Here is a 13,369-nt window from a genome sequence, read left to right on the forward strand (position 1 = left end):
AGTTCACATTTTAAATTTACTGAGATAATTTGCTTAGTTCATCTCCTCTATGAAATCTTGGTCTGAGGTTTAGCAGAAGATACAGCTTATCACATAATTACCACAACTCTAAAATAACTACAAATAATTATATTTATATGCTTATAAAATTAGAGTTTGTATTAATTTAAACTCAAGACTAAACTACAATCGGTATGGGGAAGAAATTAATTCAGTTGGATAGAAGAAAATATACTGTATATGTAGCTCAGGAAAACAGTGAGCATCTTAGACCAAGCTAAATCCAGAAATATTAGGAAATTTCTGTAAACTTGGCCTTCAGGCAAATTAGTCACCAACATACACATAGAAATATATCTATTTATAACCATTCCAAAGAGACAGGGAAATAGCAAAGACAGGGAAAAAACCAGAACACATCCTCTTCAGTAGCCAATGCCCAGATAAACATGGATTAATGTAGGCAAATAATCAAACAGAAAGCAATATTATTATCAAAATACTACCAAGAAGAAAACCAAACCCACACCAAAACTAGCAGGCAAGCTACTGTATATAAACAAACCTTCCACACAATCACACTGATGATGCTACTTGGCTGGGTGGTGAGATACAAATATCTTCAGGCAAACAACTAGGCTCTGAGAGCACCAAGCACTCCAAATAATTTAGTTGGCTTTGTAAAGGGAATTCAGCTAAGTTGGCATTCTCATGCTGAAATTTTGATACTTGCACTTTTCAGAAACTTTCAAGCCTCCAATCAGAAATATATGTGCAAGCTGTTCATTCATTTCATATATAACACAAACCTTAACCTCAACTCTCTGAGGGAAAGGAACTTAATTCAAGCTGTATACCTTGAGAAAAATGTGAATGCAAATACATATGAATTTCTGTGCTCATGTTGTTAAAAAGCAGATTGATAGAGAAAGGTAGCAAAATGAAAAAAGAGAATGAGTGAAAATAGAATTGACAGGATTGTCTATCCTTATCAGATACAAATTATTCTGGCTAGGTTTATCTAGAATATTTTATTCAGGCTATATTGTCTCCTCTAAACTTTTTTTTCTTCTCTTCTCCCTCTTTTTCCCAGCACAATCATGTTTCTTTTATATATTGTAGTTTATAAACTTTCCACTTAAAAAGTGAGAGTTCTAATGTATTTTATTATTGTGGATGGCTGTTTTCCATTTTTCTTAAGTAGAATCTCAACAGCTCTTTAGGGGAAGAGGTTGTGGAAAAACAATTTATTTCCTATTTCATATGACCTCCAAATTGAAAAACCCAACGTCCTTAAGTCTGATCAGCAAAAGTATTATTCAGAATATATTCCTTTCTATCTTCAGCATGAGCACGCATGGCAGAATCTGTCCTGGACTTTAGTAAAAAGACAAAATACATTTGACTGGTAAGATTTCATTTCCAGTTAAAATTCACCTATCCCACCCCAAAGTCAATCTCTGTAAAACTCCAGCTGCTGCTTTGAACATTTCTGTGCAGTCTAAACCAATGAGTGAGCATAGCCTCAAGCAGATAACTAGAAAAAGAAAAAAAGATAGCTCTGATGCAAATTGGTCTGAATAGGAAGATAATACTCTGAATCATGGCAGAGTAAATATAGAAGAGCTGTGGAATGTGAACAAGAATGTGACTACATCTGAAACATAGAGTATCGATATAATGAGAGCTGAAGGAGACTAAGAAGTGTGTCACAGAAAGACCAGGAAGAGTTTCTTTGCCCTATGATGCATTTTAATTAGTTTTTGTCTGGGAATTTTCCCATCCTCGCTTAAAGGCAAATTTTTAAAATTCATTAATAGGAAACCAATCTCCCTGATTAGCAGCCAATTTTTAAAAAGGTCATTTTGAGAATGAGAAAGGCAACAGAAAGGAGCTATGCCCGGCAATAGCTGAAGGTTGAAAATCAGACATTTACAAAGACAGGTACACCAATGCGTGCTCACCTACCCACTTCACCTTCGTAGCCAAGGAATCAAGACAGTTACATGCTTCTGACCTATCCATGATGGACTTATTTCCCATTTTTGATCCATGCCTATCGTGAATAGAGCTAGAAAGTTTTGCCTACTAAACATGTGTCAACCCCAAGATCAAATTGATAAATACAGCACCAGATTTGAGATTCTTGGCTTAGACAACCTTGAACTACGCTGACTAAGATTAGACTTAAGCATAGTACATAAAATCATATGTTACAACATCTTATCAGTTAATGAATATTTCAGCTTTAATAACAACAACACAAGAGTGCACAACAGATATTAATTAAATGTAAACCACTCCAACTCGATTGCAGGAAGTATGATTTCAGCAACAGAGTGGTCAATGTCTGGAACTCACTACCTGATTCTGTTGTCACCTGCTCAAACCCCCACTCCTTTACCCTCAAACTAACCTCTATTGACCTCACCCCATTCCTAAGAGGTCTGTAAGGGGCGTGCATAAGCGCACAATCGTGCCTACTGTCCCTGTCCTATTGTCCCCAATTATTAGTTCCTACTTCTTGTATTTAAACTTATATTTATTCTTGTTTCTCCTATATTGTAAGCTTTTGACAAATAAATAAAAATAAATAAAAAATAAAATAAAATGATAACATGTCCTGCCCATAAACTTTTTCTTTTCTGAATTATGTTTCAGCTTAAAAAGATTTGTCGTGGTAACATTGCTACCATTTTTTTGTTCTTCATTGCAACATTTATGGCTATCTGTGAATAAAATTTCTCAAGGAAGCTAAGTTTTTTAAAAGAAGAATATTAGACTGAAAGAATAACATCAGTAACAGATGATATAACAGAAAGAATGAAATATCATCATCATAAACACCATTAATTTCCTGTTCTGAGAGATGTTTAGTCTTGTGTGTTTAAGACTAAATATGGTTAAAAGGCTTGGGAAACTTTTGTCTAGGGCTGGAAAATCTAATATTTAAGACAATAAAAAAGTAACAATATTGTGGTGAATTACTGATCCTGATCTTCTAACTGAGGTTCCAACAGGCCACATAGTATGTTTGTCAGGGTTGTGAGAAAGTACTCGTCGCCCCATAAACTGCCAGATGTGAGCCTGCTGAGTCAGAGATGTTGCCAAGACATGTAATCAAACATACCAATTGCAAGAACTCATAACTCTTGCCTTCTCAAATGAGCATCAGTGGACTTTGCTCCCAAAAGATGTGCAGTTGGTTCCATCTGTTTTTTATAAGTATATTTGTTTTCTAGGATTTTAACTGAAAAGACCATTCTTATTTTCTTCTATAAGTTTGAGGTTTTTGTTTTAATTCCTTCATACTTATTAATAACTGGTTAATGTATTTGGTATAATCTTCCTTGAGTCAAGCTTGACTTCTGGTGACTTTGTAGATATTTCCATGTGATTTTCCTGGCAGAAATTATATGTTTGGTAATCAAATGCTAATAAAATCTTTAGAGCCTCCAGCCTCATGACAGTGTACAAGAACTTCAAATAGCAATCGTATAATGCAACAATAACAAATAAAAACAATTAACTTCCTAATAAAAGATGGTCCTCCTCCTTCTCCATGAAGTCTCAAAATCATCAAAATCCCACTCTAAAGGAAAGGTTTTCAAAAGTATCTTGAAGGACAGAAATAAGGGTCCAAAGTTATATCCAGGATCAACATGTTCCATAGAGTTAGCTCTACAAGTCCTGCCATCCTGTCAATTCATATCACAGTGTCTTGTAATGGAGGATGTCTCAATGGAATGGATAGACTCTTAAGAGTAAAGAAATAATTTGAGCTTTTTTCTGAGATATGTTTTGACCTCTCAGTAGAACTCTCATATCCAAGTATATAACCTTGCTTCACTTCCAAGGCTAAGAACCTAGGAGCAATTATTCACTATTTCCAATTTTTCTCACACAGCCATTATCAAACCATCTTCATCATTCCCTTCCCCAAACAACTTTGGCCCTTCCATTTGATTTTTTCAGATATGTAGTGGTGACTAATAGGAAGAGGAGAAGAAAGACACTTCTGCTTTTCTACACACCCTTTCTGATGCCTGTAATATTACAAAGTGTGCTAGATAACAAATGGTCCTCTATAATGAAATGATTAACAGGCTGAGGGGGGAAAAGAAGTAGAAATAGGACCATCACTACAGGGAGAACAATTAGTGGGGAAAGGGGACCAAAAGATTCCTTAATCCAAGAGATTAAGTGAGATGAGAAAGACTCATAACTCCACCTTATGTAACTGTGCTAGGTATAAATTGGACTGGAGAATACTCTGACAGGTTTTCAAGATTCATTTACTTTACTGTACCAACAATAACGATTATTTCAGAAATGAAAGTGGTTCTTGTTTTCTGATTTTTCTGGGGGAAAAAATCAAGATAGGGTTTAAAGGGCTTGATGCTATAATTCTAATGAATAAAATGAAAGCATTTCCCGTTCCATTTTCTCTCCCCTAAACACAAGTATTTTGTCTAATAGTAAGTGATAGTTCATAGAATACATTATTTTTTAGTATCAGATGTTATTCTCATGGTCCAGATAATTAGTAAAAATCACACTAATCTTCTTAGAAAGTAGGTTAAATCACACTAATCAATAGGCAAGCTGCTAAGCAACTTCTATGCTACGAATGCTTGAAAAAAAATTGGCTATATTTTCACTTCAAAATAGCACAGCTATGTGAGACACCATAAATCTATTTCTTAGTTTAGGCCAGGGTTTTGTAATGGCCTCAGGTGAGCAAAGTCTACCTTGGGATCATATTGGATTCCAAAGCAGTAGCCTGTTTACCTGCAGATGTTTCTAAGAAGGAACTGCAAAATAGATTCTCCATCTTCATGGTACCTGCGGCATTTGCTGAGTTTGATCAAATATATTTATGGTCTTTTTAGAATCTATGTATTATAAGTGGGGGGAAAAGAGAATTGTGATGGAAAGCAGCTCCTCCTTCCTGGGAATCCAGAGTGCATTCTATCACAAGGACATACATAATAACTAGCATACCATTTTTGCACTGCAACAAAAGTCTGTTACTTGCCTTCATCAAACATTGTCTTGTTTCCTATTGCATGCAACAGCTGACTTTGAAATTAGGTTGTGTAGTACCTGTCTTTTTTTTTTAATTTGGCTCAATAGAAGTTGGTTATGGCAAATAAATCAAGCCAACTTCCAGAAAAGCAAAAGTGTTGCCACCACAATCAAACCAAGAAACCCATATGAGAAAGCCTCTAAATATTTGTCTAATAGATTTTTTACACAGTAACAATTACTACTGCACTAATATTATTATGGTTGGTTGCACAGTGAGCCAAATGTTCAGGGTGGATTTGGAATTTTTCCCCACCTATTGAGTTCTTGCTAAGGATCTGGGATAGATAGATGTTGTTCAATGGTATTAAAGGTATTGTCTCAGGATGTAAGCTGTTCCAGGTAAATTCCTGATTGATTGTGATTTTGAAAAAGTTGATGGTGTTCAAGTGATGCTCCAGATGTTTTGGTACTTATTACTGTTGGTATTTTTCTTTACTTTCTTTTGCCACATTCTAATTTTATTTTCAGATCTTTGTATTTTGAGATTTTCTCCATGTTTTTCTCTTTTATTTTGCTTTCCCCAAATACAGCCACTATCCAGATTTTTGTCCTTCTTATAGACAATTGTTAAGTCTGGGGTGTTTATTTTATTTATCATATTTAAAAACCATCAATATACTGTACCTCACAGAGGGAGGTTGGGTGGCAGTTGCTTGTCTGTTTGAACTCTATCATCCCATAGCACTTTAGCTTCTTCATTTTCTTTGTCCATTTTGTGGTCCACCAGTTTTTCCTTGCAGGCAAATGGTATTTTTTGCAAATATTATTATTTGCACTTCTACAGAGCACTACTTTATATGCACCCTTTCTCTTGAAAAATAGGTTGACCACTCAAGCAGTACATCATTTTAATGATTGCTTGTTAGGCTTATAGCAGATGCATTGTTAGGTTTATAGCAGATCCAATTGTTGTTTTAGCTAATTTTGTAATTGAGATAAACATTCAAAAAAATAAACTTGTTCTCCTCAGCATTCAATACCCTCACTCTTGTATAATTCAGACAGTATTATTGTGGCACATCGCTCAGAAACATGATAAGGCAAGACCATGTAAGACCATTTCAGAAAGGATGCAAGATGTTTTTCTGCTGCCTGCCCTAATCTACCTGTATCTGCCACCAGTTCTATTTCAATGTATTTACTTGGTGTGGAAGTTTAAAGAAAACTAGAGGACCACAGGGTGAATTAGATTTGCTGAAGTTTATTAACATGCATAAAGGCATTCTGCTTAAGAAGATGGGTGTGCAACAAAATGGGTTGCACACCCCTAAAAAGTGTGTTCAGCTTATATTTATACTATGTAGTGAATATCTATTCTTGTTCTAAAATTTGTGATCCTTAAAAATCTACTGTATATTCCCTCAAACTACGTTTTAATCTGTGAAAGTGTAAAAACAAAATTCTTTTTTATTCTTAAACAACCACACAAAACTATAGCAAACTTTGTTCTTCTCAACTTCTACTATGATAACATAGTTTTGACAATGTTTAACCTGTATGCTTGGAGAGCATGCTTAAAACGTTTATACAAAGAGTTGTGTACTAGCCCATAGTTACACATAAATGCACATAAAGGTAAAGGCTTCCCCTGTTCAGTCATGTCAGACTCTAAGGGGTGATGCTCATCTCCTTTTCTTAGTCGACAGAGCCAGCATTATCAGAAGACACTTCCGTGGTCATATGGTTGGCATGACTATGTGCCAAAGTGCATGGGACGCTGTTACCTTCCCATCAAAGTGATACCTATTTATCTATTTGCATTTGCGTGCTTTCAAACTGCTAGGTTGGCAGGAGCTGGGGCAAGTAATGGGAACTTACCCCATCCTGTGGTGCTCAGGTTTTGAACCCAGGCTGTCAGTTCTCCAGCTGACAAGCTCAGTGTCTTTAACCATCGTGCTCCCTAAATGCACATAGTTAGTCATATGATACATAATCATTATTGTATAACTATTATTACATTACTTGGCGCATTCCAGAGGTGGTATTCAGCAGGTTCTGACCAGTTCTGGAGAATCAGTAGCAGAAATTTTGAGTGGTTTGGAGAACCGGCAAATACCACCTCTGACTGGCCCTGGACAATTTGGGGTAGAAGTGGGGATAATCTGTCAACTTCAATATCTGTAGGTGTGGCTTGGTGGGTGTGGCAGGGGAAAGATATTATAAAATCTCCAGTCAGAGTTGGTATTTGCTGGTTCTCTGAACTATTCAACATTTCCACTACTGGTTTTCCAGAACTGGTCAGAAACTGCTGAATACCACCTCTGGATTTGTGTCAGTTCACTATTTATTACAATCAATATAATCACAATGCAATGGCAGATGATTAATTTTGGGGTTCGCATGTTTCTTTATATCTGCAAGAGCTGCTAACATGCCTACATTGACTATTTTAGTCTATCTGTAAGATGCATAGACCCCACTTGATTTTCACCTATATTTAATGACCATTTGCAAGGTATAAACTCTATCAAAGCAAACAAATATTTCTCTTGGGTAGTGCTGTATATAGATAAAAATATCTTGCAGTTCCATTTAGGCTGCAGGCTGTCCTATGGTACTGATAAAAAGCTTATTAAATGTTAAAGAGAAGCAAAACCACTTGCAGTAACAGCAACTGTACAATATTATAAAAGGGAACAGTAGATTAAATATGTGAGAAATAAAAAAGCATTAATACCATTATCCCCAATATATATGCTTATATACTATATCTACTTGCAATTTCTGGGTTCTAGTCTTAAAAGTAAGCATCTGTAACTCAAGTCAAATCAGGTCAAGTTCTTAGTTTGGGCCGATGGCAAACACACAACATAAGGAATATTCTGCAGAAGTCAGGTACACCTAACCTTTTATTAAATCTTTAATCCAGAGGTGGTATTCAACTGGTTCGCACTGGTTCAGGTGAACCGGTAGCAGTGATGTGGTGTGGGTCACCAAACCGGTGACAACTCCTGGCTGGCCATGCCCCCGACCCGATCACCTGGTCGCCCACTTGCCCCAGTTGCTCTCCTAGCTTTCCCTACCACGTGGCAGGTGTGGCACAGCTCGAGCGGATGTCTCAGGGTTGCTGCACATGTGCACTGCATGTGTAGCTGCTACACATGAAGTGCACATGTGCAGCAACCATGGGACATCCATCCACCTGCCCACCCTCCCAGAGCACATTTTCTTCCTTCTCCTGATGGACGCGCCTCTTCCAGCCCAGCCTGGCCCAGCCAGCCAGCAGGTGGGTGGGTGGATGTCCTGGGGCTTCTTGCCCCACTTGTCATGAGCTGCAGCTGCTGTGTGCTTTTTTTTGATGAGGCTGCAATCCAGTAGCTGCACCAAAAAAAGCAAGCCCTGTTCTATGTGCTGGGCCCAGCAAGTTCGAGTAGCCGGTGCATAGAACAGGGCAGTTGGAGGAGTGGAGCAGAGCAGGAGATCAGTAGCCACCTCCTTCGCAGTGCAAGAAGCCTCCCTGAATCAGCTGGCCTCCTCCTTCTCTGCCTATTTGTTCTGTATGGCCAAGGAGGAGGAGGAGACCAGCCGGCCAATTCAGGGATGATATCTGCCTGAAAGAGATGGCTGGAGACCAAAAAAGAGTCACCTCCAGCAGACACCCCTTTGGCCAGCTGATGTCCTCCCCCTCAGCCATACAAAACAAACAGGTGGAGAAAGAGAAGACCAGCCGGCCAATTTGGGGAGGATTTCTGCATTGCAAAAGAGGCGGCTACTGATCTCCAGCTTTGCTCTGCTTCTCCAATGATCTGGCACCACCCTGTTCTATGCGCCAGCTACTCGGACTTGCTGGGCCCTGCACATAGAACAAGGCATGCTTTTTTTCAGTGTAGCTGCTGGACTGCAGCCACACCAAAAAAAGCATGCAGCAGCTGCAGGCATCTCGATGACAAGCGGGGGCAAGAAGCCCCGGGGCCATGTGGTCACTTACTGGCTGGCCGGGCTGGGCAGGAAGAGGTGCACCAGGAGACGGAAAAAAGCATGCTCTGGGAAGGCAGGCACTGGGCAGATGGGTGGATGTCCCGGGACCACTTAAAGGTCAACCTTAAGAGCGCCCTCATGGAAGAAGCCAAGAACCGAGAGCAAAAGTAGTGGTGGCAGGGGTGACGGGAGTGTGTGTCCCTGCACAAGGAGTGTAAAGGGAGGCAGACACTGTACCTCTGAGGAAAAAAGGAGGTGCCAAAGCCCTGGCTGTCACCCGGGAGGGACCATGGAGGAATCCATCACACGCCCCTGTCGCCCCTGCTGTTGCTACTTTTGCTCTCGTTCTCAGCACCAAAAAAAGCATTCCATGGGGGCACTCTTAAAGTCTATCTTTAAGAGCTAGAAGACATTTCTTTAGATTGCCGCCAACTCATCATTGGGCGAGGTGTAGCCCCTGAATTCACGAGAAGTCTTCCTTCATGTTCCTTGTGCATGCTGGGACTGCCTAACTGGAGCGAGAGAGAGCAAAGTTTACTGCTATAAGGCAAGCACCTTGGCTTCCCCTCTTGCTCCTCGCCCTGAGCCAGTGCAGTTCTTTACTTGGGCAGCCAGACAGCCGCAGCAGCAGCAGGCAGCGCCGCAACAATGAGGTACAGTAAGATTTGGCAGTGCAAATTTATCTCCGAGGGACTTCTGGCAAAAACAAAACAAAAACCACCCCAAAACAAAACCCATTCGGCAGGCAGACTCGGCAGGCAGTCGTGATCTTTAGTTGGACTTTTTTTTTGTCAGCCCAAGGGTGGAAGAGGAGGGGAGGAAGGTACGTAGGAAATCATCCTGTCTCTGCAGCATAGGTCATGTGACTGAGTAGGCGTAGCCGACTCGACATAACTTGCAGCAAGGTGCCACACCACCTTTCCCAGTTGGCCATGACCACCCAGTCACATGACCACCAAGCCACACCTACTAAACAAGCCACGGCCACAGAACCGGTAGTAAAAAAAATTGAATCCCACCACTGCTTTAATCCCTTGCTTAAGTTGTGGTATCTTAATGCAATCCTTCAAAATCATAGGAGGAATCTTGCAATTCCTGTTAAAGGAAGTTGCATTTCTTTTATTCTAAAGAGCATCATGAATAGGAAGAAAGAGGCTGAAACTGAATCTCAATAAATCTGAATGATTTGTCCAGAAGCCTATGACCTCTCTGATGACTTTTACTCCAGCTTTGGCCAGAATAGCATTCACCCAGAAGCAATTGGACTATGGGACTGTTAGAACAGCAGATGGGATCTATGGCCAGGACCACCTCCAACCAATTTCAGCTGCAGACATTTCTGGAATGAGAAGCCACAGAAACCATTATGAACCCTATATGGGGCTGCCTTTTCAGATTACTCTCAAATTTCAATTGTGCAAAATATGGAAGCCCATAAACTGACAAACAAGAACTGCTTTATTGTACTGTTAAGTAATGTTAACATAAAGAAAGTTGAAATTCTCATTGGTCAAGGAAAAAGGGTAGATTCTTTTAATTCCCTAACTACCTCTTCAGGGAGGGGAGATTTGCTCCCTGTTGCTAAATATGGAAGGAAGGTATGTGTGTTCTGGCCCTGAAATATTTTCCAGATGACTATTTCTATTCCTTTGCTCAGAAGAATTCTACATAGTGGCAATGATTCTGTCATCTATTGGCTATTGGTTGGTTTTGAGTACAATGCAAGATGTTAATCATTAATACAATATATAGTGCCACACATGAGTTAGGTCCAAGTAACATTTCTCTAAGTTGACTTCATCTACTCAACTGATGAGGTTTCTTGACAGGTTACCTAAAGAATAAGCCCAGATGCAAAAATTTTCTATGGAAGATGAAAAACGGAATATAGGTTTGAGAAGGAGGATCACATATTTTATTAAGAGAACAATCATTAAGTTCCAACTTACAGAAGAAGAATATAGAACAACAGAATGGTAAAATCTTGTGTAAGGATTTTGAATTGTGGGGTCAGTGTAGGAGAAGGGCAGGCTGAGCTGGACAGCAGAGTTAAATGTGTCATCAGTTTGGAGTCATTGCATTGCCACTAGAGACCAAAGTCTAACCTCCAGTGAATTCCATTGACCCTTAAGTAATACCAATTTAGCTTTGACTGTTAGTTGACTAGATTCTTGTGTATGGGTAACAATAATAAACTCTTATGTGCTTTTAACTCAACAAATATTCCTGATTATTTGTGCCTGACATTAAGGAATTCTAGGGTTCTGATTTGTTGTCAGGATTTTAAGATCATAGAAAGAAAACTGAAGTATTATGAAAATTGTTTTTAGAGATGGCAGCAGCACTGGGTATACCTATGGTATTCTTGCTAATGAGCAATGGAATATTGATTGGATTAGGGATGCATCTCCAATTTGCATGGAATGCCTGCAGTTTTTATGAGTTACCAAGTCAACCTTTCACTTTATTAGGTTTCTTTGAGACAATAGCATGGGTTAGATTTTTACTGCCTTTAGTCAGTTCCATTTTGCTTTTGATAAAATACAGAATATTTCTTTCTTCTCAGAAAAGAAAGGATTAAAGGGCTTTGTTTAGGAAAGGGAACAGTTGCTTTGGGTATAACAGGATTATGTAAATAGGGAACTGGATCTGGTCCTTTTCATTTGCAGTGACAGAGGAAAATGTCCTAGGAATAAATTCTCCGTTTTTTTCAGCCACAACACTGAAAATCTGCAAACCCCCAGTTCTCTCTTCGTTTTAGAGAACAACTGGATTTGGCACTTTAAGAAAGGCTTGGAGATTAATTACAATGTATAGTTTTTTCTAAATATTATTTTTGAGTTTTGATTTTTATGATTCAATATTATTATCAAAATCAGTTTTATGAATTTCTAGGTAGCAGCAGAATAAACATTAAACAAACAAATAAATGGATATGCATATCTTTGGAGGTGTAGCATCTTGTGGAAACAATGGTTTATTTTATTCCCAGATATTAAAAAGGATTGAGATACATTTCAGACTCTCTTGTTTCAAGAATTAAATTCCTAACATCTTCAAAACTCTTGTCAGTCTTTTGAGGACTATAGAGGACTTTCCACATCAGATGTCCACAGGAGTAGGATTCAAAAATTTTAACAACCGGTTCTGTGGGCGTGGCTTAGGTGGTGGACGTGGCTTGGTGGTCATGTGACTGGGTGGACATGGCTTGGTGGTCATGTTATTGGCTGGGCGTGGCCAACTCAATATCACTCACATCGAGGCATGCATCTCCTCGCCTGGCATTTCATGACGTTGGAGATGATGCAACAGTCGTAAGTGTGAAAAATGGTCATAAGTCATCTTTTTCAGTGCCATTGTAACTTCGAATGGTCACTCCACACAAGCAAAGTACCAGCAAAAGAGGGAAAAATAACTCCAGAGAAGTTCCTGAGACTGGAAGTCTAGTCCTGCCAAGAATGTAATAAGGGTTAACAGAGAGGCAGTTTCTGTAAGCAACACCAGAATGTTTCCTTCCTGCCTTCCTTACAGGATTAGGCCAGTAATCTCTTCTAACAATCGGTTCTCCGAACTGCTTAGAATGTTAACAACCGGTTCTAGCAAATAGGTGCGAACTGGTAGAATCCCAACCCTGGATGTCCATTTTCTCTCCAGTACATTAGCTACAACATTTATTGAACTTTTGTTCAGCTTTCCTCACCAGCATATATTTGCTCATGAACCTCCAGAACTTTCTGGCTGATCACTTTTGAAAGAGAATGAAGGACCAGGTAGACATGGGATCAGTGTCTATTACAGATCTCTGCAGTAATTTAATAAGGATTTTTGAGTCTCAATAATGTATTGGCAGCAGCAACAAAATCCATAGATACATATCCCTATAGCCACACAAGAAATGAAGAAGGTTTGGGATAACCAGGAACTGCTTCTTGCATGAAAATTACTGTATTGAGTTGTATAATTCAACTCTAGTTGTATAATTGCTTATTTTAGGGAAATATCATTTGGATACTAGCAGTCTATCTGCAAGGATGAAATCTGCTGAGAGATTAAAAGATATAGGGTACTTGGGTTTGATCTACCAGGTCTTCTTAATAATGTATAGAAAAGCTATATTGAAGATAAAAGGCTCAATGAGCAACCATATTTCATAAACAAATCAATAGAAACTTCAGCAGAATAAAGAGAGTCTCCCTGGGCAACCAGGCATTCTTTCAACTTTTGCTTCTAGACAGTTGCTTTCTACTACAGCTGTCAAATCAAGCAGATTTTTTTACATGTCTGCATACATTATTTATTCAAATTCAGCACCAAAGAAAACTGAAAATAATTTAATACCTGGCTTTAAAGGAAAATATTC

Source organism: Notechis scutatus, chromosome 2, assembly GCF_049901735.1.
Source record: "Notechis scutatus isolate UNSWTSFEM ecotype Mainland chromosome 2, rNotScu1.2, whole genome shotgun sequence".
Lineage (NCBI taxonomy): Eukaryota > Metazoa > Chordata > Lepidosauria > Squamata > Elapidae > Notechis > Notechis scutatus.